Raw genomic sequence first — 24,061 nt, forward strand, 5'->3', positions numbered from 1 at the left:
CACACACACACACACACACACACACACACACACAAAACACACAACCACACACTTACACACACTACACACACACACACACCACACACACACTCACCACACACACACACACACACACACACACACACACACACACACACACACACACACACACACACACACACACACACACACACACACACACACACTCTCTCTCTTTTATTTTGTCAGTTTGAATTTGTTTGTTCACTAAATGGCTCATTCAGCATACATATTTTAATTTAGTTACACAATAAATTAATAAATTGTCTTGATTGCCATATATATAAGACACTCAATCTGTTAATCTGAACTATGCAGTCTTTGTTTGTAAAGGAACAATCATCCAATAAAGCCAATGGATCCAAGATATTGTTAACTGTAGTAGTCTACACACACAATCAATCAAGACATGTACAAACATCACAACACAACAAATAAAGTGACCAGCAATAAAGACTAAACAACCAAATCATTTATTCATGTTGCAATGCATGCTGGGAAATCACAAACCCTTGATATTTCACAAATATGAAATTCTTTTTTCAGACTGTGTTTGATATGAAGAGAATATGGGAAAATGGCATTTCTTAGTATTTGAGATTTAGAGGTTTGTAAACTGGAAAATACGTAGTTGTATTTTTTTGTAGTTTCGCTACAAATGACTCTAAAGCCACACGATGCGCTTCTGTAACAGGTGGAAATGTGCAGAACATCCGACAGAGATGCACTAAAAATAATCTTACATTAATATATGGTGTGAAAACAAATAAAAACACAATATGGTAAAAATGATCTGCGAAATGATTTATGGCACTTGACTGAACTTGATGAAACCAAGTTCATCATCATCATCGCTGCAAGTTTTTCTGGTGTAGTTTTGATCTCGTGCAGACGCGGCTCATTCCATAGATTATACAACGAGTGTTTAATACAGTCAGTGCTTTTCTGGTCTGGACTCTGATGAGAACAAACATGCACTCAAACAGACGAGAGTAAAGTGCTGCTGTTCACAGACGTCATCTCAACACCATCACTCCGCTCTCACTGAGATGGATTTTTTACGAGAGAGCCCATTAATTATTGAAAAGCTTCCCAGGCACTGTGCGTTTTACTCTCTGACTTCATGTTAAGTGCAGTTTGGACCATCGTCTTCAGGGAGGGAGGGAGTTTTTCTGCACCGATTCAGCACAGACCTGCAAAACGTCCACGGCCAGAAGGCAACATTTACTCTGAAAAATCGATTATTCCCATCCAGGGCTGCGTGCGATCCGATATCAATGGCTCCACTTTACGTGCACGGTCTGGTTTTCACACTCGGATAATAACAGCAGAACAGATGAGTGCCAGACTTAATCTCATTTTTGACTAGCAGTAACACTTGGGATGTTAAAAAAAAACAGCACAGAATTCAGAGGTGAGTTGAGAAGCAAGTTTGACCTCATCATCAGAGCACCGAGTGAAACAAAGTCTCAGTAATCTCCTCGAGCGGGTTATCGTTCTGTCCGGCGCACCTGCACTACAGCGTGTCAACCGTCCAGACATTCGCTCAGGTCACAACCCGCTTACGTGCCACCAGATGTTGAGTCGCTCCACAAACACAGTTCAACACGGGATCATCAAACAGCAGCTAAAGACCCGACTGGGCATATGCTAGCAGAATGAGCTGCGAATTAACTGTGCAAAGCTCTATTAGTTCCAAACGGAACGTCATCTCGTGCCTTCCGGCCAACGCGGGAGATCTCAGGAGTGCCACTAAACCCATGCTAATGTGCAGCTAACATGCAGACGGCATCGTCGCTGTCAGGTCATCAAAGGTAAAGTGTAAAATGAACACGCTTCTCAAAAATGAGTTTATTTCCTTCGCTCGAGGAAACGACCGAGGAGGAGTTGGGCTTTGCTGTCAGGCCTGTCAGAGTTCAAACAAGACACTTTACAGAGCCACGACACGCTCAAATAATGCTCGAGAAGAGACGACATGTCCAAAAATAGAGGGAACTGAAGGCATTTGATTATCCAGCACACACACACACACAGAGATGACAGATACTCACCGCACTCGTTTCTTTTTTTTCTAGATGTGTTTGAGCTTCATGTCCTGGTTTTCATAATCCTCAGTGGTCTGATCCTGTATTCCTACAATCAAACACGACATGGCAGATTTAAATGAACAAATATTATATAACATACAGGAAAGATTGTCTAATAAAGCAGTGAGCCAGGAGAGGCCGAGCCATACGCTGATTTTAGCAAGAGAAAGAGTCATTCTCAGATGCAGACTCTGCTGCCTGATTTCTGAAGAGTTGAACACAATGTGAGGCCTTCTCAAGATTGCGAACATGATTTTCACAAACATCTTCACAAAAGCGATCTGATTTTAACAAACTTTTTTACAAACATGATCTGATTTTCAGAAACGTGATCTGATTTTCGCAAACATGATCTGATTTTCACATGATCTGATTTTCACAAACGTGATCTGATTTTCAAACATTTTCACAAACACGATCAAATTTTTAACAATCACAATCAGATTTTCACAAAAACAATGTGATTTTCACAAACACAGTCTGATTTTCACAAACACAATCTGATTTTCACAATCACAATCTGATTTAAACAAACACAATCTGATTTTCACAAACATGATCTGATTTTCACAAAAACAATGTGATTTTCACAATCACAATCTGATTTAAACAAACATTTTCAGAAACACAATCCGATTTTCACAAACATGATCTGATTTTCACAAACACGATCTGATTTACACAAAAACATTGTGATTTTCTGAAACACAATCTGATTTTCACAAACATGATCTGATTTTCACAAAAACAATGTGATTTTCACATTTGATTTTTGATTTTAAGATATATTTTCAGAAACACAATCTGATTTTCACAGACATGATCTGATTTTCACAAAAACAATGTGATTTTCACAAACACAGTCTGATTTTCACAAACACAATCTGATTTTCACAAAAACAATGTGATTTTCACAAACACAGTCTGATTTTCACAAACACAATCTGATTTTCACAAAAAACAATGTGATTTTCACAAACACAATCTGATTTTCACAAACATGATCTGATTTTCACAAAAACAATGTGATTTTCACAATCACAATCTGATTTAAACAAACATTTTCAGAAACACAATCCGATTTTCACAAACATGATCTGATTTTCACAAACACGATCTGATTTACACAAAAACATTGTGATTTTCACAGACATGATCTGATTTTCACAAAAACAATGATTTTCACAAACATGGTCTGATTTTCACAAACATTTTCACAAACACGATCTGATTTTCACAAACACAATCTGATTTTCACAAACATGATCTGATTTTCACAAACACGATCTGGTTTTCACAAACATGATCTGATTTTCACAAACATTTTCACAAACACAATCTGATTTTCACAAACATGATCTGATTTTCACAAACATGATCTGATTTTCACAAACACGATCTGGTTTTCACAAACATGATCTGATTTTCACAAACATGATCTGATTTTCACAAACACGATCTGATTTTCACAAACACAATCTAATTTTCACAAACATTTTCACAAACACAATCTGATTTTCACAAACATGATCTGATTTTCACAAACATGATCTGATTTTCACAAACATGATCTGATTTTCACAAACTCGATCTGATTTTCACAAACGTGATCTGATTTTCACAAACATGATCTGATTTTCACAAACGTGATCTGATTTTCACAAACGCAATGTGATTTTCACAAACACAATCTGATTTTCACAAACATGATCTGATTTTCACAAACGTGATCTGATTTTCACAAACGCAATCTGATTTTCACAAACGTGATCTGATTTTCACAAACATGATCTGATTTTCACAAACATGATCTGGTTTTCACAAACACGATCTGATTTTCACAAACACGATCTGATTTTCACAAACACAATCTGATTTTCACAAACACGGTCTGGTTTTCACAAACACGATGTGATTTTCACAAACGTGATCTGATTTCTACAAAAACAATCTGATTTTCACGAACACAATCTGATTTTCACAAACACGATCTGATTTTCACAAACGTGATCTGATTTTCACAAACACAATGTGATTTTTCACAGACGTGATCTGATTTTCACAAACGTGATCTGATTTTCACAAACGCGATCTGATTTTCACAAACACAATCTGATTTTCACAAACATTTTCACAAACACGATCTGATTTTCACAAACACGATCTGATTTTCACAAACACAATCTGATTTTCACAAACATGATCTGATTTTCACAAACATGATCTGATTTTCACAAACATGATCTGGTTTTCACAAACACGATCTGATTTTCACAAACACGATCTGATTTTCACAAACACAATCTGATTTTCACAAACGTGATCTGATTTTCACAAACGTGATCTGATTTTCACAAACGCAATGTGATTTTCACAAACGTGATCTGACATGATCTGATTTTCACAAACACGATCTGATTTTCACAAACGTGATCTGATTTCTACAAAAACAATCTGATTTTCACGAACACAATCTGATTTTCACAAACACGATCTGATTTTCACAAACACGATCTGATTTTCACAAACACAATCTGATTTTCACAAACACAAACTAATTTACACAAACGTGATCTGATTTTCACAAACAATCTGATTTTCACAAACACGGTCTGATTTTCACAAACACGGTCTGATTTTCACAAACACAATGTGATTTTCACAGACGTGATCTGATTTTCACAAACGTGATCTGATTTTCACAAACCTGTTCTAATTTTCACAAACGTGATCTGATTTCTACAAAAACAATCTGATTTTCACAAACACAAACTGATTTACACAAACGTGATCTGATTTTCATGAACACAATCTGATTTTCACAAACACGATCTGATTTTCACAAACGTGATCTGATTTCTACAAAAACAGTCTGATTTTCACAAACACAAACTGATTTACACAAACGTGATATGATTGAACTTGTTTAAAAATTTATTAACTTTACGCTGTTATTGATCTGAACTGAAACAACGCTGAACTGACTTTAGTGTTTCAGAATCAGAACTCTCTCCATAATCTCCATAATTCATTCTGTTATTTTTCTGTTTATTACTGTGAAGCTAATTTGACACAATCTGTATTATATAAGGCACAATAGAAATAAATATGGCTTGACTTGAACATGTGACTGTATATTATTACTGTTCAACAGGATATTCAATGAGACAAAAAGCTAGAGACTAGTTGAATTTGCTAAAACAGTGTCTAAACGGCTGTTTAAGATATTCGTTAACTATAACCCCTGTGTGTGCTGCCAAAGGAAAGTTAAACAGAGGCTTAGTTGAGTGATTACATTTAGAAGAAATATTATGAAACAAACATTGTATATTTTTCCAGAATAGCCTGCAGTGATGAAGCAATTAGAGTAAACAGAACATGAATTAATGTCATGCAGCGCTGTCTGTCTGTCGGTCCGAGACTAACAGCAGCATCTGAGCCGTCTGACTGCTGCCTCTCTCTCTGAATCTGAAGCTGTTATTTATCTGTGGTGCATCGAGGCGTATCTTGTCTAACAGTTGCCTAGTCAACCACCTCTGCCCATCTCTCTCTGTCCCTCTGTCTCTGTCTCTCTCTCTCACTCATTACTGCTGGCCGTGTTTGTGGATCCACGGATAACCAGCAGCCTCTGGGAATATGGTTTCCATGGCAACCATCCAAACCAGCCAGCAGATGTGATTGGTGTCATGTGACCCTGAGGTCAAACGAACCCTCACTGATGCCATTCATTACCTGAAGCATTACAATTTAAAATGCAGCTACATGCAAATAATCAAAAGAAAAAAATTTAAACAGTTTTGAAATTTGCATAAAGAAAATTAAGCCTATTTTTAGGTAATATCTTTATTTACATTTACATTTAGTCATTTAGCAGACGCTTTTATCCAAAGCGACTTACAAATGAGGACAATGGAAGCAATCAAAAACAACCAAAGAGCAATGATATACAAGTGCTATAACAAGTCTCAGTTAGCCTAAACACAGTATACGTAGCAAGGGCTTTTAAATAATATAATAAATAAAAAGAAAACAGATAGAATAGAAAAAGAATAGAGCAAGCTAGTGTTAGAGGTCTTTTTTTTATAATTGTATAATAAATGAAAAGAAAATAGATAGAATACAAAAAGATTAGAAAGGTAGTTTGATTTTTTTTTTTTTTTTTTTTAATAGAATTAGAATAGTGAGTGAAAAAGTTTGAGGGTCAAATAAAGATGGAAGAGATGTGTTTTAAGCCAATTCTTGAAGATGGCTAAGGAAAAAATATTAATTTAATCTTAAATTGTGTTCTAAAGACAAACAAAGCTTTTACGGGTTTAGAACGACATGGGGGTAAGTGATTAATGACAAAATTTTCATTTTGCAGTGGAGTCCTTCTTAGAGAAAAATGGTATCTGTGAGGAGAGATGATGACATCACTGAATTCAATGATGAACTGCTTTAACTGTCATTTTGCATTATTTGTTTTCCTAATTAATGTTGTTCAGTTGCTTTGACACAATCTGTTTTGTTTAAAGCGCTATATAAACAAAGGTGACTTGACCTGACTTGGGTAACCCTTTAAGTATGATGCTGATTAATAACGACAATCATTGGACTGCAGTAATGTGAATCAGTATTGAGAATAATAAGAACAAAAAACAAACAAACCAAAGAGTATGTAAAAAAGTCAAATGTGCAGAAGCATTGCTGCAGGTCAGCTCTGAGGCTTAACCAGATGACCAGGTAAAGAGATCTGTGTAACATAAGTTAACATGAATACAATGAGAGAGTCAAATACATTATATATCAGATATCTCAGCGCAGAAACAGCTCTACACATTGAAACACTTCATTGCTAGAAATTCTATGAAACATTGGTTGATAACACTGAAAAAATGCTTTTTTTTACGAAGATTTTCTGTCTTGTTTCCAGCCAAGATATCTAAAAATTCTTAAATCAACAATGATTTTCTAGACAAGTAAAAATTATTGTCTTATTTTCAGAAAAAAACAAGTGAAAATTAAGTGAGTTTTTGCTTGAAACAAGCAAAATAATCTGCCAAAAGTGTAAGAAAAATAATCTTATTTCAAACAGTGAACAAGGTTATTTTGCTTACACCACTGGCAGATTATTTTGCTTGTTCTAGGCAAAAACACACTTAATTTTGACTTGTTTTTTTTTTTTAAACAAGATAATAATTTTACTTGTCTAGAAAATCATTCTTGATTTCAGAATTTTTAAATAATCTTGGCTGGAAACAAGACAGAAAATCTAAGTAAGAGAAGTCTTGATTTCAGAATTTTTAGATAGTATTTGTTGGTAAGAGAAGCATATGGGACTCCAGTGAATGAATCCCTTGTGCTTCATAGTATTTGATTATTTTCTCTAATGTGGATCGAACAGAATCTCGAGCGGTCGACACGTTTCTTCTGATGAGTGCTGGTTTGATTGGTTAGTATAAACCATTAGACTAGCCAGCTCTGAACGCTGATGGTTTGATGACTCAACACTGTTTCAAGGGGAGGTTGAGTGAGCTGACAGGACTGGTTGAGTGGGGTTAAGGTTAGTTTGTGCTGATTGGCCGTCTTACAGCGCGGGAACGAGCCTCCAGCTGTCGTGGGTCAGGAGGACACCTGCGGAGCGACAGGCCACGGGTCAGCAGACAGGCAAATGATGGACGTTTGGTTAGCGCAGGCCACAAGCCGCTTACGGAGGGTGGCGGCAGCAGATTGTGCGGCTGATCGATGTTAAATGAAGCTTGCACCAGCGCAGATGTGTGTGAAAATTACACTAATGCTCAACAGCTGAAACACTCCAGTTCCTCTACAAACAAGCTGCAGCCACGACCCCGAAGCGCAGCGTCTGTCGCGATTCAAACAGTAAAGCAGCATCAGCGCACACATTCACTGGGAATCCAAGCCAAAGCAGTATAAAAACATCTAAAGAGCATATAGAGTGGAAATATGAGTTCAGGTTTCCAATGTAGTCTGTAATTGTAAATGCACACGTCAATGTCAAAATCAACAGAAACCAAATTTGCATTTGCTTGGATTCACAGTTTGAGAAAAAGTGCAGTCATGCGGGGGGTTCAAACACACTGGCTTCATCAAACACATGCTTTAAGTGTCTGCGAGCACATGAACTTAATCTCCAGAGCTGCTCTAAAGGGAGTCACTTCAGCAGCTTTACAGCCTTTACTTTGAGAAAAAACAGTCATAAGGGTCAATTTAACCCTAATCACCAATCTATCTAAACGCTAATTAGTCTGAAAGCTGAATAAATAATCTCTCCATTGATGTGTGGTTTGTTAGGAGGACAGTATTTGTCTGAGATACAACTATTTGAAAATCTGGAATCTGAGGGAGCAAAAAAATCTAAATATTGAGAAAATCATCTTTAAAGTTGTTCAAATGAAGTTCTTAGCAATGCATATTACTAATCAAAAATTAAGTTTTGATATAAATATCCCTGTGCTACTTATGACTGCTTTTGTGCTGCAGAGACACATATGACTAGATTTTAGAAGGTTTATTAAATGTATTGAAAAAATTTAATTAACTGATTTCATTAGACACCTTTTTTGACACTAAATTTGTATTAAATCATACAACACTGAATCTAGAAAAAAAAATTAATGGAAAACAGAATTTAACGAAAAATAAAATGGATTTTATAGGAACTTAAATGAAAAGTTATCTTATGCAAAAAGTCCAGAAAAAACTGTAAAATGTTTATAGACTTACAGACAGAATTCTGTCTTTCCAAAAGCACATTGACAAAAAATTATTAATTGAATTGACTAAATTTTTTGGTTGGTTTTTTTTTTATTTTAATGTATTTTGTCTTATTTTTAATAATGTATTTTAGTTGAATTTATTTTTTTGCAACCACCTACCTTAAAAAATTTTGTATAATTTTTTCAGTGCATTGAGTATATATGAAGAGTTCATTTGCAAAAACAGATTCCTCAGTTTTTAAAAATGTTAATTTTTAATGTTTTTAACCATTTTTAAAAATCAAGTTTTTTCAAACTGCAGGTGGGTTATTTTGATTAGGTTAAAAAATAACTAAAATATACAGCTAACTAACACAATAAAAACATGATAACATAATAAAAACCATGATTTTTGAAATTTTTTAAAAATGGAGTTATCTATTTTTGCAAATAAACTCTTCATGTATAGTGCACATAAACCAGCAATTGAATATGTAGCTATACATGAGCATCTCTGAATACATTCCAAACATTTAATTTCACTCTTCCAGCAAACTTGGCCAGATCCAGTGACTATCTGACCCTCAGCAGAAGCGGTTCTTCAGACTCGTCCACGCCGCTCCGAGACATCGCTCCAGTGAGGAGGTGTAAATTCTGTTTAACATAAGAGTCTCTGATCCTGCAGGACAAATGGTGAAACACGGCTGTTCTGACGCAGAGCTCAAACCCCTGCAGGCTACAGCTGGAAACCATCCAGAGATGAAATTTAACTCACACGAGCAGAAAACCCAGCCGTCCTTCACACAGACCATCAGTCCGAGTGTTTCCAGGGCTTGAATCAGAGCTGCACTGGTGAAGAGCGTGTTCTCTGGGACTCTTGGCATGTTTAGCGTGGACAGATGGTGCGGCGTCATGCTGCATACGTGAAACACACATGGAAAAACACACGAGACGGAGCGAGAGGAACGTAGGCAGGTGATGCGGTTACATTTGGAGACAAGAAGCAGGTGAAATCCTTCTGAATGTCAGTATTGCGGTTTCTGTGCACCATATAAATTATGCTGATTATGGCCATAACTGATACATATGACAAATAAACGCTGGATTCTGATTGGATAAACATCAGACACACAATCTGCATTAATGAGGTATAAAGAGCTACATTTAGTCAGTTAATAATAATAACAATCAACTGATATTTAGCTACTTCAGACGATAAAAACACTAAACAGTGTAAGTATGAACCTACTGACTGCTGTGCCAATATATGGTGCACATTTTGAGTAATTTTTTTTTCATTTGAGTTAAATATATATATTTATATATATTATTTGCTGTCAAATGATTAATCGATAATAATATATATATATAAGTAAGTTTTTGTTTACATAATATGTGAGTACTGTGTATATTTATAATGTAAATATAAATACACACAAATAGAGTATATATTTTGAAAATATTTGCATCTATTTACATTTATAAATTTATATTCATATAATTTACACTATATATAAATGTATTTAATCTATAAACATATTTTTCTTAAATATATACACATGCATGTGTGTATTTATACAGTATATACATAATATACACAGTACACACACATATAAACAAAAACTTTTATTTTGGATGTGACTCATCGCGATTAATCATTTGACAGCACTAACACACACACACACACACACACACACACACACACACACACATATATATATTGCAGTTACAGCCACAGGGGATCAAGGCTTCGTCCGGACAGAATTCTTATAATGCGCTGAGAAGAGCAATTAATTACAAGTTTTAATCTGAAGAGATGCTCTTTGGTTTTCAACTGCAATAACAAATATTCTCCCTCACAGAATCAGACATTGACTGCTGCTTTTTATATAGAATATTTCCCGTTATGAATTATGATACCGCATGGTTCTTTGGTCCGTTGTGTAGGATTGCTTTCTCACCACGAGTGAACCGCTCCAGAGTCCGTCTGCAGTCGTTTCTGTTATGGATTGTGATGTTGCATGGTTCTTTTGTAGTTTGTGTGGGACGACTCTTCAAGGAGTGCGACTGCTGCATTCACACCTGCACAAACCAACCTCGCTGACCCAATGATCATTTCGCTGTCCAATGGTCATGCCTTAACTTTGCCAATTCTAGTATTGCATCCTTCTCATGGGCACCCAACATTTTTAGACTTTTCAGTCTGAGGTCAATCTCTTTTTTGCTCATTTTATCTATAAAGAAAACCTGCTTAATAATTATGTGCACCTGAATATAAGGAGTTTCTCAACCAACTCTAGTGCTGTTCATTATTTATTAATTATGAATGTTTGAATACAGAATTTGTTGTATTGATTTTGTTTGGTGTGGATTAAGGATGCAGTTCTGGAAGTGGAAAAAAATATGATCAGAATATTAACTTGCAAAATAATTATATATATATCAGGAGCAGACACCTGATCTCTAGATATTGACATTAGTCATTGATAAACCCATAATGGTCAACCGCTATGAACACACTTCATAAAACGATATCTAAGATCTCAAAATAACCTCCTCGTTTAACATGACTGAATATTATCAGATTCAAACATCATATGACCAACAGCGTTATGTCTGTTTATCCAGAGAGAGTGGTTTATCACAGCTTTGTGATTCAGATTCAGTGTGAGTTTAACCGTGGCTCTTGAAGTCCAGACTAACGACGAAAATGAAGCAAATCCCCTGCAGTTCATGCTTCAAAGCATGACGACGGCTCACAGAGCGCCAGCAAACCTGAGGAGCATGTGTGTCTCTGATTGAACAAGACTTCTTCACCTGATCAGAAAACCCACAGCCGACGATCTTTAGACAGAAACACGGCGATATGAGAAAGACACTAAAAATAGCAGCGAGCGCTTGAGATCCATCCAGACTCAAGACAGACACCAGAAACTGACTGCTGATGTCTGAATGAACGCAGGAGGTAATGAATAACGGACGGCTTTACTCTGAACGGATCGGACACAGAGGACAGTGCTGCTAAATTAGCAGTAAGATAATAACTGTCATAACACGCTTACAGACTCTCGTCATCGACTCTGAATATAACACTGGTGTGACAAAACTAAAGCGCTCTGAATTCTGATCCGCATCGCTTCAACATGCAGATCAATACACACCTACACGTGTTATGAAGTAAAGAAAGAGTTGATTGAATGATTCTACGATGAAGGAAATACAGTGCTATCAGACGACCGCTCCTGCGTTCCAAACTTCACTTCACGTCCCTCCTGCACCGGAAGCAGGCCTCACAAGGCCCGGATCATCCTTTATAATCTGCTGTTATGACACACATCAGCTCCAGCCGAGAGAGAGCTCCGGTGTGGGCTGCAGCGAGAGTCAAAGGCTGGTAAGAAACACTGCGTATATTCAGCAGACGAACGCACAAATCTCTCCTTCACTCCTCATCACACAGAGAAAACACATCGATTAAAGCCAAAGAACAGATCAAATGACAGCACGAGTCGCTCGTTTCAACATTAGATCACAGGGGAAGCTGGACGTCCTGCGCTGTCTTTAGAGACCCTCATTCCTCTGAACCTCCACCATCTCAGTACACTTACTCAGAATTGCTGTCTTGTTTTCTGGTATAAATGTCTAACATTCTTGAACCAAGATGCATTTACTTTACAAGCAAAATTACTGAAGATATTATGTCTTGAAAAAAAATCTAGATTTTGTTAGTTTTTGCTTAAAGGGGTCATATGACGCTGCTAAAAAGAGCATTATTTTGTGTATTTGGTGTAATGAAATGTGTTTATGCGGTTTAAGGTTAAAAAACACATTATTTTCCAAATACTCCTCTATGCCCCGCCTTCTGAAACGCATCGATTTTTACAAAGATCATCGCTCTGAAAAGCAAGATGTGCTCTGATTGGCCAGTTATCCAGTGCGTTGTGATTTGCTGAATGCCTCAAGTGTGTGACGGAAATGTTACGCCTCTAACATACTGTGAAGCCTTGTCCGGCAGGATCGACGAGACAAAAATATAAAACCAATTATAAACTTGATATAAACATGATTTCAACGATGCGGCCGGGGGATTCTACGAAGGAGCGTACCTTGGTCTTGCAGCAACCACATGTGACGCCCCCGGGCTGGACGCTGCTTCGTCCACGGTGAAAGCTGATTCGGTGATCCACAGCACAAAGTTGATGTATTTCCTCAGCGACCAGCACGGACATGACGGTGGCAACAACAACAATACTACAATGAGAATAAAAGGTGCGTGAACATCTGGGTGGCGTTATGCAAATCTTCCCACATACTGACGTAGAGATGTGGGGGCGTGTTAGAACGAGCCGTTTTAGGGGGGCGTGGGGGAGTCATAACTTTTATAAAGAATATCTCTTTGTGTTTGAGACTTTAGTCTTTGCAACTTTACAGATCATCTTTATTCACCAAGAGCTTGTAACACTCCAAAGAGAAAGAAAAATTGAAATCGCATCATATGACCCCTTTAAAACAAGGAAAAATATCTGTCAGTGAAGTAATAAAAATAATCTTGTTTAGCCTTTGAATTAAGATTACTTTTCTTACCCTACTGGCAGATATTTTTCCTTGTTTTAATTGTTCTTAAAATATCGGGACAGTTTCATACTGTTGAGACAATTTAGAGACCTATCTGTGTTAGATATACTGTATACAGTGGTGGAAAGAGTACTGAAAAGTACTGTTACATTGCTGAAATAAAACTCAATTACAAGTAAAAGTACTGGTGTCAAAACAGTACTTAAGTAAAAGTACAAAGTACTTCTCTCACAAACTACTCAAGAGTACTAGTTACTAGTTACTTTTTAGCCGGCGATATTTAATGAATTACCAAAAAATGTTCACATCAAAGATCTATGTGGATAATAGCTACTTTGAACAAAACCCACATTTATCTTATTGACAAAGAATGAAAATAATATATTATTAATGTACCCGTGAACCGGAAGTTGCAACTGACTTCAGTATTGTGATGTATTTCCAAGTGAAACAGAATATTGAATAAAGGGCGAGGCTTTATTGTGGGGCACCTCCGCTCCGGCTCTTGCTCAGAGCAGATTCACGGTTGGAAAGGAGTGGTTAAGAATCTCTCTTGTTAGGTCTGACATCACGCTTCACCGCCTCTAGGTCCTAACGCTCTGCCAGACGCCCCCAAAAACACCAAACTCTGCATATACACACTCATGATGTCATGTAATACTGAAAAATTATAACCCTAACCTTTATCTCCATACTGAAATCCCAGATGGCCAGACCGTGTTTCAGCTAAAATATTAGTGTCTGAAACACTGTGAGCACAGAAATTGTAGTGTGCACAGCTAATTTTTAAATGCTTAGCTTAAATATGTAATATTAATTAAACAATGCTCATTACTGGCTGCTGAGATAGTATTCTGAAGAGTCTTCTAAAAAGACACATTCACTTTACATAAACTGATTTTGATATTTTTTTTTTACATACATATAAATATTGATGAATTACCAATATAAAAACCTTGATCTTAAACATTTACTCAGTCTGTGTATTTGTGTCTTTAAAATAGAGTGACTTTGTTGCAAAAGCTTACAGCAAAAGGAAGCTTGATTTCAAACTGAATTGAATTTGCAAAAAAGTCAAGTACACAGTCAGTAATAAAATTATAAAACACATGACCTCAGTTCAGTTTGAGGTATTCAAAATATGTCAACACTGAATTTTTATAAGCAGTGATTTAAGAGCCATATACAGTATTTTAGGACTATGTATTTATATAAATGAACATCAGATGGCTTTGACCTAATGACTGTACAATGTAGTGATGCAGTTAGGCAGACTAGGATATTTATATGTGCAAATCAGACAAATATCCCATTCCAAAACATTTCTAGCATAAACTTACATTGTAAAGAAATTAAAGTTACATCTTTGATTGGTAAAAGACTTTCTGGTGCAGTAGGATTTTCATCGGTCAGGTGTGGATCTATTCTGAATGGTGGATAATTTTTGACAAAGTTTAATCCAGGAGCAAAGAGAAATAATTTCTACTCTAAAAGCTCGGAGAGGTCGTGATTGCACACAGTCTGCGCACAAGCAGTTCATTTGTGTAAGTTAGGTCTATTTGAGAGCACGCATCCAGTTTTCTGCGATTACATGAATGTGTTGTCATGTTACAATAAAGCGCTCGGCACATTTGAGCGGGAATGATTAAAATTATGAGGAATACCTGCAATCCTGACTCTGTAATCGACAGGAGACGATGCGTGTCAAAGTTCTCTGTATATTCGGTAGATACTGTGGAAAATGAGTCATGGAACTGTGTCAAATATTTCAGTATCGGTATCAAAATATAGATATTTATCATAACACTACCATTTGAGTTTGTTTCTCCAAGCTTTGAGTCCCCCCCCCCCACTGTCTGATCAGCTCTTCACCTGCAGCGGTGCTGTTCCCGGTTCAGATCTCTCTTACTTCCCTCCTGCACCGGAAGCAGGCCTCACAAGGCCCGGATCATCCTTTATAATCTGGGAGTACTCAGTAACGAACTATGATTTAAGAGAAACAAAGTAGATTATTTTGCTTAATTTGTACTTAAGTACAAGTTAAAGTACAGCTTTAAAAATATACTCAAAAAAGTACAAGTACCCAGTAACGTGAGTAGTTGTAATTCGTTATCTCCACCACTGGATATACATGATTATGCTATAATGATTGGTGAAACATTCATGCATTCAAGCTTTAAAGGGATTGTCCACCCAAAAATGATCATTCTGTCAACAAACAGTTTTGGTTCCCGCTGACTTCCATATTATTATGGACAAAAAGAACAATGGAAGTCAATGGGAACCAACACTTTTTGGTTACTAATGTTCTTCAGCATGTTATCTTTTATGTTCCACAGAAAACAGTCAGTCATACAGGTCTGGAGCAAAATGAGGGTGAATAAAGGATGACAGAATGATCATTCTTGGGTGAAGAATCTATCACTTTAAAGCAATGTGACACACACACACACACACACACACACACACACACACACACACACATACTCTGTTCAAATTCAGAATTCACAAAAGAGAAACACAGCATGATCATTTTAATCAAAATAAACATTTTGTTTGATGCTGATGGCCATTAAATTTCCATTTAAAACAGAGCAAAGTGAACTGTCCTGCTCATGTCTCGCGGTTCTGCCGCTGCGTCATGCTTCTCCTGCCCATCTCATTCATCTTGTGTTAATCAGAGGCCGGTAACGAGCTCGTCTGATCTCAGACTGACTGACATCCATCACGACACACACACACACACACACACCTGCCAGCATCAGCACATCTGAAGCTGACACACTCCGCTCACAGACTGCACTTTCTCAACCCAGCAAGCTCAAATCTGATTGCCTGGATTTACTTCCTGTTGTAACTTCTGACAAACCAGCAGTATGACCCTGCATGCATGTGTGTGTGTGTGTGTGTGTGTGTGTATGAGTAAATGTGTGTGTGTGTGTTTTATATTGTGCTCTGGCCAATTTGGCCAAATTGCTTCTGAATCATAACTCTCGGGGCAAACAGCTGTAACGTGTATCTTTCTGTGCATCAATTTAAGCGTGTTAAAGTTCAGTGTTTGTGAGCGGCACTCCATCACAGACGTTTTAAATAAATCAGTCGCTTAGCTGCCACTGCAACCTACGGCAGATTCTCTCTCCTGGATTATTATTTTATCTTTAATAAATCACACCGGCCGCCGCCACACTTATATCTTTAGTTCTCACAAAATGAAACATTAAAAATACATCAGCGATGAACAAGGACAAATGTGACACATCTTGAGCACATTACAGCGACTGAGAAGAGGATCCAGCTAACAGGAATGAAATAAGAGCTTTGTTAGTGTCTGTGTGGTTAACTAGTGTTAGTTAGTAGCTTGTAAACTATGTAAAGCTGGACTGGTGTAAATCATGAGCATCTTGACAGACTCAGAGAGCTCTGAACATCATCAGATGTGATTCAGTGTTTCTAGATGAACAGCTCCCCTCAAACATGACTCAAATTATTTCATATTTAAAAGAAAAAATCATTAAAACTTAAAATTAAGATGTTAAAAACACACATAAACCCCCTCCTCATTAACTAATCTTCGAGAATCAGAATCTTCTAGAAACACAAAGTGAATCATGTTTAATGGATTTAGTATTTCAACACAGTTTGTTAATAAAGCGGCACTGTGGTAATTACAGCAGAAGCGCAGGAGTGAATCTCCAGTAAATCTCCCTGTGCTCCGCTCACATATCACACATTACAGTAAGAACAGTGTTTTCTGAGCTCGTCGGGGATCAGGTTGTGCAGCGAGACACAGACGCTCAATCACAGATGGAATTATAGGAAGAGTGAAATGCACAAATCACATTTACGATTCAAAATCACTCATAAGACGGTCTGGACACCCTGAGGTTCCTTCTGCCAAAGCACCAACCCTTGCAAAGATGCCAATTTTGGCCAATTATTATTATAATTATACTGTAATCACGACGATAACCAGCTGTAATCACTGCACTGCAAAATAGGATTTTCTTCCTCAGTATTTTTGTCTTGTTTTCTGTTACAAATATTGAAACATTATTGAAACGCTTGGATGTCACACTGTGCTACTGGGCAGATAACATAAGTGGATTGGTCTTTCTGGTGTAGCTTTAAAAGGGTTTAAATCATATCTTTCAGAACGCACTCAGTGTGTCTATTCTGGTGCAAACAGATCTCAGACTGTTCCATTGCGGCAGGGTGTCCCTCAGGGGTCGGTACTGAGTCTCATTCTTTTTAGCATTTATGTGTATATATAACATACATTTACTTGTTTTCTAGGAAATGTATCATAATAAAGTGAACTTATGCTTAAAACAAGAACAAATATCTGCCATTGGGTAAGAAAATTACACTTGTTTCCTTTTGAATTAAGCTGATTATTCTGACCCCATTGGCAGATATTTGCTCTTGTTTTAAGCATTAATTCACTTCATTCTGATTCAAGACTTTTTTGCAACTCAAGTATCTTGATTTAAGAATCTTTAGATATTTGTGCTAGAAAACAAGTCAAAAATACTAAGAAGATCATTTTCTGCAGTGTGCATTAATATCATGTGGAACGATAGCATCGTTATTATTTCCATATGAACATTACTTTGACACATTCTCCTCTGACATCTAAAGCTGCTTTGAATCATTATGTTTTGTGAAAACCCAAAAGCCCGAGGTCTTTATCCCGAGGTCTTTCTCTGATCGTCGGACACTGAGTGACGAGTTATTGACCGCATGGATTGATGTCACCTGCTCTTGTGAATGAAGTCTGTAAATTTCAAGGCCAAAAGATCAATATTAAAGAGCAAATGAGGAACAGAACGACAGGACATCTGCTCTCAGCACATAAACCTTCATCTATTCACTGTTCCTCAGCTTCATGATGTGACCCAATCTGCTGAGGTCAGAGGTCAACACAGCACATATATACACTGATATACATTAATCAAACCAGTCCAAACACAAACCGGATGTGCTGACCCACACGGATAAATGCTGCGTGTGAACAGGAGCAGTGGAGGAATCACATGAGCAAAAATATCTGCCAATGGCATAAGAAAAGTCATCTTAATTCAAAGGCTAAACAAGATTATTTTTCTTGCCCCATTGGCACATGTTTTTGATCGATTTAAGCTAACTAAATTGATAAATTTTTTAGACAACAAAATCTTGAGTCATTTCACCTGTCAAGTAAATGCATCTTGATTCAAGAATGTTTAGATATCTGTACTAGAAAACAACACAAACATACTGAGTAAGAAGACCATTTTTTGCAGTGTATAATGTAATTTAATGGAAATCTACAGGATTTTGAGCAGCGTTGCTTATCATGGCATGTGCGACTGCCTTTAACCTTATTCTTCTGAATCTTGCTTCCAGCGTTAAGATTCTCGTAATATTCAACATTAATATCTTAAAAAAGAAACACTTCTTTCTCAGTCATTGAAATTAAATGTCAATCATCAAACTGCCAGCAGCCAATGAAGTTTTGGGGCGGCCAATCAGAGGTCAGGAGTGTCATGTGGCTCCGCCTCCATACAGTGACTCAAGAGAATGAGTTGAATCAAAGCCAAGCATCCAAAATGCTCTCTGATCAGTGAAAATGAGCTGGAGTTTGTTTATTCATATGATCAGGCCACATAATACACAGTTTGTGTGAAAACTGTCACAGTATGAAAGAAAACCTCTGGAGTGACACAATGGCCTGCTCTTTTCATCGCTAACATACAACAGATACACGAGTCTATTATAAACAGTCTGTACATTTCTTCAGTTCAGTTCCGTCTAGAATGAAATCTCCACATGCCAACAGGCTTGTTTACACTGACCGTTTATCACAATACAGTCTGTATTTGCTTCAGTCTTTTGGGTAAAACTCTCTCACAGTTACACATTAGCAGGATCCATGGAAAGAGACAGCAGAAACAGTAAAAACAGCAAATAACCCAATTTCACGAGCCGTCATCGCCATCAGCAGACATTTTGGCACACGGATGCTGAGCGATTCTACCTTGTATTCCCAAATGCATTCGGAAGTGTTTGTCTGAAATAACACGAGTCGGCCATCTTCTCCACATCTCTGCCTCAATCTCTCGCTCCTGTCCGTCAAACCTCTCCGGACCAATCAGAAAGGTGCGAACCAATGCACGCAGGTCAGAAACGCAATCACAACTCATCCTGAGATCACAGGAGCCCTGACAGAGAAACCACTGCGCTTTCAGTTCAGATCATGAGGACAGTTTAATGCACTGATGCAAATCAAAGCCTGCCGGTGTAGCTTCAGTGCTTTGAGCAGTAACCGGGGCTGTGTTATTCAGAAGCGCCCTGACAGGTCTGTCTGAGGCAAACGAACCTGTCTGACCGCTAAACCACAGCCTCCACCGGCCAGAGATCTAACCTACTTAACACTGCGCTGAAGAACACAAACACAACACAAAGCATCTCAAAACAGAGCAATCAAACGTCTGTGCATTACAATTACATAAAATACACCTGGGATCGTGTGAAAATATGAGCTGTGCAGCAGGAGAATTAAAGCACTTTCTGATCAGAGCGTCTGACCGAGCAGGAGAGATTATGATGGGGTTTAATACAGTGATACGAGCATTACTGTTAAACTCAGCCAGCACATGTTCTGCATCCACACGATATTGTGTAAGGAATATTTAGCCTTTTTCAAGGTGTTCTGAGCAGTTTTCTTACAGTACCCTCAAGATATTCAATGTGCATCTGAGAAAACCAAGAGAAAACATAAGTCTGATGATTTAGTAAATGAACAGCACTTTCAGGTGTTTCTGAAATGATATCTATACACATATAGAAGCTGAAAACTCATCTCTTCTGCGAACACTTAACTGGATCCTGATAAAAACCTTCTTTGCTTTGCCAATTCCTTAATTGTTCTAATTTGTTCTGTTCTAGATGATGTTTGAAACTTTATATTAGTGAAAGTGAAGTGACATACAGCCAAGTGTGGTGACCCATACTCAGAATTGGTGCTCTGCATTTAACCCATCCAAAGTGCACACACACACCGTCAACATACACACACACACACACACACACACACACACACACACACACACACACACACACACACACACACACACACACACAGCAGTGAACACACACACACACCGTGAACACACACTCGGAGCACTTCTTGTGTTTATTGATGCAAGATGAAACGGTTGTTGTATTCCTTATTTGTAAATCACTTTAGATAAAAGCATCTGCTAAATGCATAAATATAAAGACAAAATCTGAATATCTACTCTCTTGACAAAAGCCTAAAAAATATAATGTGGATGAACCAACGTGATTTGACAGTGATAAGAATCTCACTCTTTAGATTTGGAGGTTTAATGCAGAATAATGTGATATGAAAACACTCACACAGTGGATGGATGAACAAAGTCTGGTCCCATTGAGAGAATTTGGCAGGATTTTCACTCACGCTGATGTCCACAAATAGCCACAGCTGAGATCATTATGAGAAACCCATGAGATTTACAGCCAGGAACTGCTGATGCTCGTTTCCAAGAGCCACCGGCCTCACATTCATGCTGTAGGTGTGTGTGTGTGTGTGTGTGTAACAAACACAGAACAGGAATCAAGCCGGGAGGTGAATAAAAAACTGTGCAATTACACACACACATATAACAACACCTTAGCAACACCTGGCAACCACTCATATATTATTGTACTGGTTTTTCACAATATTGTTCTAGATATTTCTTCACTATTACAGTTTGCTTTTTTTAGCAGCTCATTAAAACCGAATTAAAGAGCAGGTTCTGTCTGTGTTTGCCTATAAAACTCATGCATTGCTTGGGTTACCAATTGTAGAAATGCTATTCTTTGTGCTGCTAGTAGTATTTTATGTAGTATTTGTTATTTGTAAGGTTACCAGACTACAGAAGACGCGCTGGTTTTGCATCAGAATGAAGGCGATGGTGTGTCAGTGCCAGACAGGCTTTGTTCGCTGGAGAACCAGTGAAACTGCTCAGTAATTTTCCTTCATATTTCGCTGTTATTATCAGCCATGATCGCTGACCAGGTCAGAAAACACACATCACTTCAGTCCTCGCCTGTTTCCACCCGGATCCGCTCAGAGCCGAAGGTTTGAATCGTGAATCCGGAGAGAAAGAGAGTCGAGGATCTGGAGCGAAACCCGAACAAAGGCGCAAACGCGTTTGGATGCGATCGAAGAACGAGCCAAAACAAGCCCTCGAAGAAATCATCTGTTCCCTCTCATCACTAACTCTCGGAACATACAGAAACAGCGCGCGGGAGCGCAGGTCGATCCGGGTGTTTCCGGGTGTTCTTCTGCTCTCCGGGAGAACGGAGGTGTAATCTGAGCACATATAATACCGGCATGTGATCATTTCTCAACATATACAAAAAAACCAAACAAAAAAAGCCGCGTTTACCTGCGCGAGGGTGCCTTTGAGGAGAGACTCGAGCATCATATTCCGTTCTCAGACAGAGCCTCCATTTCCAAAAGCCTCCAGAGATTCTTGAGCTCGTTGATGTCATCGATGCTCGCAGGCAGCAGCCTCTCCTCCCTGGTACCCTCCTCCTCCTCCTCCTCCTCACCCTCCTCCTCCTCCTCCTCCTCCTCCTCCTCGCCTCCTCTCAGAGATGACGTCACTCGGTCCGCTCCTCCAGAAACAATGAAGCGTCTCGCCGACAGACTGCTTTTCGATGAAGAATCCTAAAGGAAAATAATTAGTTACATTGATCTACATTTATTGCCTGGATCTGGGCAGAAATGTGACAAAATAACATGGGGGAAAATGTCTCTGTGAATTTGTAACACATTGCCTGTTCTATATTAATTAGAAATGGAAATAGAGTTGAAGTCAAATGTGTACATCCCCCTTGCAAAAAAATAAGAGGGATCATACAAAATGCATGTTATTGTTTATTTAGTACTGACATGAAAAAGATATTTCACTTAAAATATGTGTACATATAGTCCACAAGAGAAAATAATAGTTCAAAAGTTTACATCCCCTTGATTCTTAAAGGGATACTCCACCCCAAAATAAAAATGTTGTCATTAATCACTAACCCCCATGTCGTTCCAAACCCGTAAAAGCTTCGTTCGTCTTCGGAACACAATTTAAGATATTTTGGATGTAAACAGGGAGGCTTGTGACTGTTTCATAGACTGACAAATAAATAACAGTGTCAAGAATCATCAGAATACTCCATCTGTCATCAGTGATTCAACCGTAACGTTATGAAGAGACGAGAATACTTTTTTATACACGAAGAAAACAAAAATAATGACTTTATTCAACAATTCCTCTCCTCTGTGTCTCTCCACGTGAGTGTTTTTTTATTTTGGAAGTTATGAGAAGTACGCTCTTCTGAGTCAGTCGCACCATAAGGATACGTTTTTTTACGTGTATTTACGCTTTGGTGCGACTGACTCAGAAGAGCGTACTGCTCAGAATTGCCAAAATGGCGCTACGCTGATGTGGAGAGACACAGAGGAGAGGAATTGTTGAATAAAGTCATTATTTTTGTTTTCTTCGTGTATAAAAAAGTATTCTGGTCGCTTCATAACGTTACGGTTGAATCACTGATGACAGATGGAGTATTCTGATGATTCTTGACACTGTTATTTATTTGCAGTCTATGGGACAGTCTCAAGCCTCCCTGTTTTCATCCAAAATATCTCAAAGACGAACGAAGCTTTTACGGGTTTGGGGGTAAGTGATTAATGACAACATTTTCATTTTCTGGAGTATCCCTTTAACACTGTGTTGTTATCTGAATGATCGACAGCGGTGTGTGTTCAGTGATAGTTGTTCATGACACAGTTAAACTGTCTGCTGTTTTTCAGAAAAATCCTTCAGCTCCCTCTAATTCTGTGGTTTACACTGATCTTAAAATTCAATTAGTTTTCACTCCCGGCTCTTAATTCAACATGATATTTTGAACTAGAAGGATGTAAACAGTATCTTCTTTTATTTTTTGCAATTTTTTTACACTGTATTCCAGTGGAGGACATTTTTTATGTAGGAAAACGTTCTAAAACAACTAAACTTCAGTTTGGGGTCAAATGTCAGGCTATAATGTGCCGTTGTCCCGAGTTCAATCCCACACACTTCCCATCTGAACTACTGCAAAGGCAAAAATGCCACAGAAATATGTCAGGCTGTAATAACAATAGAAAGATGAATTTCTTACACTGAATTAGATTGTAAATGATTGCTGAGAGATGAATGCAGAGGGAACAGTTACAGAAGAAGCCAGCAGGACTGTTCTGGTGGTTTCTCGCCGGAGTCTGGCGCCCTCTAGAGTCCGCGGACTGAACTCCACTCCCGCTGATGTCACTCGAGCTCTGAATAAAGGACTGTGATCCAGAGAAGAGGCATCTCATGTCATAATGGGCTCCATTGTCTTATTCTCAGATCCGAGGCCAGCTGGGTCACGGAGGAGCTCAGATGACCCGACAGATGCGTTTAAAGAGACCAGACTCAGAGGAACCGCATCATGCAGCTTTACAGCATGTTATATGGTGACTGAAAATATATTTCTTTGTGACAAAAACACTGTGTTTACAGCAAACCCGTCACCCCTAACCCTAACCAACCAGCTGCGTTAAATAAAGATCACTTGTGTGAGCATTTAAAGGATTTCATTTATAAACACAAGTCTGTCTGGTAA

The 24,061-nt window shown here is 38.0% G+C and overlaps 1 pseudogene; it reads right to left on the reverse strand.

The window, feature by feature from the left end:
• Positions 1-21,960, reverse strand: part of LOC109059421 — a 92,129-nt pseudogene extending 70,169 nt beyond the window's left edge.
• Positions 21,961-24,061: the final 2,101 nt, after the last annotated feature.

This window comes from Cyprinus carpio, chromosome B2, assembly GCF_018340385.1.
Source record: "Cyprinus carpio isolate SPL01 chromosome B2, ASM1834038v1, whole genome shotgun sequence".
Classification (NCBI taxonomy): Eukaryota; Metazoa; Chordata; class Actinopteri; order Cypriniformes; family Cyprinidae; genus Cyprinus; species Cyprinus carpio.